This window comes from Panthera onca, chromosome B1 (assembly GCF_046562875.1).
Source record: "Panthera onca isolate mPanOnc1 chromosome B1, mPanOnc1 haplotype 2, whole genome shotgun sequence".
In the NCBI taxonomy this organism is placed as follows: domain Eukaryota; kingdom Metazoa; phylum Chordata; class Mammalia; order Carnivora; family Felidae; genus Panthera; species Panthera onca.
Genome location: NC_138342.1, coordinates 9,112,361 through 9,117,737, shown reverse-complemented (window position 1 = coordinate 9,117,737; position 5,377 = coordinate 9,112,361).

The window sequence follows — 5,377 nt, the reverse complement described above, 5'->3', positions numbered from 1 at the left end:
TCTTGGCCTCCTATTTTTTTTTTCCTGCTAAGACAAATTTTAATCTCAGTTAACATAACTCTTACTATTATTATTATTATCATTATTATTATTATTTTCTTTATCCTAGTATTTTATTGTTGATGAGCCGATAAGTACCTCCCCCCTCAAGAAAACAGGTTTAAACTCACCTCCTGCCTAGATCCCCTGACTGCTCTTGGATGACTTATTTTCTCCTACTCAAGTTGTGTTTCCAGCAGCAACAAGATCTCCTTGTGATGTACAGAAGAGCAAATCCTCAACTCTATCCAAGCCTATTGAATCAGAATATTTGGAGATAGAGCCCAACGTTCTGTGTTTTAACAAGCCCCCTGGGAGAGCATAGGAAAAATTTCCAAGTTCTACTCGAAGTCATCCATAGTGCTTTTGTGAACCTAATTTTTCCTGGCTGAGCACTGTTGAAGGGTAAAAATGATATTGATATATGATGTTCATATGCAGAGACAGATCAAGGATTAGAGGAGCCTAAAGGTTATAAACATTGGAGGGATACTTTAAGAATCAGTATGAATACAAAATCAGTTGCAAAGTTAAGAATTTAATTAAAAGGCTTAAAAATATCACAGCAAATCTCACATTTTAGCAAGCTGTGATATGCTGATAATTTCGCAAAGTCTAGGAAAACAACATATTACGTTCATTCATTCATTTAAGTCATTAATATAATACTTTTTTCTACATTTTTGGCTGCATACTCATCACCTCTTTATATTACAACAATTTGGTGATATAATTTCCATGGAGGGAATGAAAAGATAAGTCTCTCTCTCTCTCTCTCTCTCTCTCGCTCTCTCCCTCTCTCTTTTTTCCAACCATGTTCTACATTCAGCATCTCTGAATGATAATTTAGAAACATTTCAGCTTAACAACACACTAGAGGTATTGCTGCATAAATATTTAGGATTGCTGTAAAATATAGCAATGCCAAAGTGAGTTTCTTTCATTCTTGAGCTGTTGCAAACATGCTTACATCTTGCAGTTCTCTACTATTGATTCATGCCCTTTAAACGCAGAGATTCGGATAAATTCTATGTCATGTTGTTTCCATAAAAAGATAAAAAATTCCTGGTGTGTTTTTCATTATCTGCGCTACATTATTGAGCATATTCCTTGTCCTAGCAAATCTGTTTTTATTAGGCATCAGTGAAAACTGAATCTTCCATTTACAATCTTATTTGCCTGATGATTGGAAGAGACTTCCGCAGACTCAATTCTGGCTTCGCAAATTTCCTTCCTTTCTCTTAGGCCACTCACGCACTACTGGTTCTGGGCATCATAAGACACATTTGTTTCGACGTGAACTTCTGGCCATGAATGGCCATGCCACCGTTTTGAGTGCTTGGCAGTGGTAATCCTGAAAGCTGTGCCTTCACTGATACCACATGATTGACAATGACATAAACAGATCCAATAACTTAAAAATGGATGAATCCTTAGCTAGATTTCTCCATATAGGGAGTCCTAAAATATCTATGGTTACTTATTTTTTAATGTTTGTTTGTTTGGAGAGAGAGAGAGACAGAGACAGAGACAGAGAGAGAGAAAGGAAGCAGGGGACGGGCTCTGTGCTGACAGCTCAGAGCCTGAAGCCTGCTTAAGATTCTGTGCCTCCCTCTCTCTCTGCCCCTCCCCTGCTTACTCTATGTGTCTCTGTCTCTTTCTTTCTCTCACAAATAAATAAAACATTAATTTTTTTTCAAAGCAAGCAGGGGAGAGGCAGACAGAGAAGGAGGAATGGAATGGAAAGCAGGCTTCATGCTCTCAGCACAGAGCCTGATGTGGGGCTCGAACCCCCAAATGGTGAATTCATGATCTGAGCTGAAATCAAGAATCAGGAATCTGACACTTAACCAACTGAGCCACCCAGGTTCCCAGCCATCCTCCCAGTAATGGATGGTTACTTACATTCATCCAATATGAAGAAAAATATAACAGAAAGGACCATAAAATAGAAAGAGACACTTAGCTTAACCTATTGCAATTAGAAGTATTTTAAAAAACACCCAGAAGCATAATCATATAAACTCGTATATAAGGCTTCTTCCAGTATGTTTAGAGAAATTCATGCAAATAAGGTGCCTTGAAGCTGATCTCCATCACCTTTTCGGTACATCTTTCTCTATCCACGTGAAACTTTCTCCATTGATAGGGCCCAGTCGGTATGGGAACAGTGCAAATATTAAACCTCTTTGGTTGTTGTGGCTTTTGAGCCAACATGGTAACACAAAAAAAGAGGCTTTGTCCTCTAGCTCACAGACTTAAGATACGATATTGATGTCATGTCTGCCATTTCACATAAGCAAGGCCAGTGGGGAGCGTATTCAATCTACTTTGCACATGTTCACTTAAACTTTCATATAAATCACAAGGAAACCAAACCAAAACAAAATATCCCTTCAGCCTCTGCAAGATTGCATAATCTTTTCCCAGTCCGAGTCACTTTTCATCCCATGATCACTGGTGGGATATTTGGGGAGGGAACCTGCTTATTATTTCAGGCTTTATCCCTAGTCCGGACATGTTTGTTCTCAGAGGTATCTTTCTTGTGAGTGTTGGCATCTTCGGATCTTCTGCACCTGCTTATGAACATGAGAGATTCTGGGCTCTTCTCGGCGGCTTGGCACTAGAGATAGCACTTAACCTTTCTCTCACTTCCAGAATACATAGATCAGAAAAATTCCAAAATTATATGCACTCTAAATACCAACTAAGAAGAAAAACAAAAAGCGTGACTTTCTAAGACAAACGGAAGTCAGGTTATCACAGCATGTACCTACTTAATAAATAAGAAAATGGAGGGTGACAGAGGGCTCTGCTGTTGCATCAAGCTGGAGACCTAAGGGAGGAATAATTAACCAGAGGGGCTGTGATGTTGCATGCTGATGCTTAAGAGAGGAGGGCAGGAAGTCTCCTTTGATTCTGATGAAAAGGACAGCCAGCAGAATAAAACATACTGGAAAGAGGCCTGAACTGAAAATAAGGAGTTATAGCTTCTGATCTGAATTCTGTGACAGGACAGGTAACATTTAGAGGATCACCACCCACTATTTGCTTCAGGATTCTCATATGTGATATGGGGTTTTGACTGGGTAATGTTCACAGGGATAAGAGATGTGGGACACGAACTGGAAACACATGCTCTGGTGGCACAGGAGGAGACTGAAGAGTGCAGTGATAGATGAGAAAGCTATCTTAAAAGAGAGTCCCAAGGGTCCTAAAGAGGTAATAGTATCGTACCATACAAAAACATTTTCTCTAAAATGCATAAAACATTCCAGGCTGGCATCTTGTACTCCAGGGCTCACAGGGACCCCGAGGAATTCACAGTCAGTCCCGAGTTGTCGTAAGGCGTCAGGTGATCACGAACAAGTTGTGACATCTGTTGGAAACTCCATTTTTCCTATCTGTAAAACGAGGGTCTCAGACTCACTGACCTTGAAATTACTCTGAAGAATTAGCCATAAATGACAATAGACCCAAAAAAGTCTGTATTTCTGCCATTTTCATTTGGACCACAGTTTGTGCTGTCATTCACTGATGCCAGGAAATTAATGTTTGTGACTCCATGGAGAAAGGACAATGGATGCTCTACATTTAGTACTTTTCCTAGACTCTGTCCTATCTGTCTTGACCCTTGGCAGATTTTAATGTGTATCTTTTCTCTATAATAAACTGTGACTGTGAATATAATAATTTTCAGTGAGCTCTGTGAATCTTCCTAGGGAATTATAAAAATTGAGGGTAGTTGGACATCCTGGAAATCACACTTGTTTTCAGAAATGAGGGTGGTCTTGTGTTGGACTATACTGTCGCAAACTCTGCAGTTGGTTAAAACTCTTACAGAGCTTCACAGCTGTGCCTTAGGGGACTAACTTTATTTAGAACATACCTTGGAGAACACCATGCTTAAGGACATTATTAAAAACAATGGAGAGCTTGGTGGAGAACAATTTTGCTCCATAATCTGAGCAAAGTAGCCCATCAGCCAGAAGTTCAATAGCGATAACTAAGAACAGAGATAGCTAAGAAGTGTTCTCCGTGGTTCAGAATCAACACTGGGAGGCATGATGTCTGTGCATACATGTTAGGCTATACCTACTGAGGGAGAATCGTTGCAAGATGTGGGGAAGATTTAAAAGCATCCCCATCCAACACACAAACACTCATCAACACAAGGCGGAAGCCATTGTGGCACGAGAGATTAAACACAACCTGTCACCAAACACTGAATGAACAATAATCTGCTCTGACTCACAGGGACCAGGCATAAAAATAAAGTCATATGTATCCCTGGGAGTCCGGAAGAATGTGTACATGAAAGGTTTACCCTGTTGGGGATCATTGGTGAAGAAAACCAAGCTCTTAGGCCCTGGCCAATACCCCACATTCAACAATGAATAGAATAACTAGGCAGAAACTAAACAAGAAAATGGAAGACTTGTGTGACACTATAGATAAAATAAACCTATTAAACATCTGTAGAGAACTCCATCCAATGGAGGTTAATGTACAATCTTCTTAAGCACAGAACATTCTCCAGAATAGACCGTATATTAGGTCCTAAAACCTTATTCAACTTAAAAGCATTAAAAACATTGCATGATTAAAATAAAACAAATATGTTCTTTGACCATATTGGAATGAAAGCAGTAACATAACAGAATTTGAGAAATTCACAAATATTTTGAAAAAAAAAATAATGCAATCCTATGTAGCCAATGGCTTAAAAAAGAAATCATAAGAGAAATTAGAAAATACCTTGAGAAAAATGAGAAAACAATACACCAGAACTTATGTGATGCAGTTAAACTAGTGCTCAGAGGGAAATTTATAGCCATAAATGTCTATATTTTAAAAAATCTCAAATCAGTAATTTAGTTTTCTACTTTAGGAAACTAGGAAAGGTGAGCAAGATTGGAAAATTCATACTTCCTAATTTTAAAACCTATTGTAAATCAATCATAACCCGTCGAGCCTGGTAATGGCATAAATGTATGCATATAGATCAATGGAATAAAGTTGAGAATCCAGATTTAAAACCATACATTTATAGTTATTTAACTTACAAAAAAGAAGCTGAGATAATTCAATGGAGATAGGATAGTCTTTTACTTTTTATTTTTTAAATTTAAACCCAAGTTAGTTAACATATAGTGTAATAATGATTTCAGGATTATAATTTAATGACTCATCACTATAACACCCCATGCTCATCCCAACAAGTGTCCTCCTTAATGCCCCTTACCCATTTAGCCGAGCCCCCCACCCAACACCCCTCCAGAAACCCTCCGTTTGTTCTCTGTATTTAAGAGTCTCTTATGGTTTATCACCCTCTCTG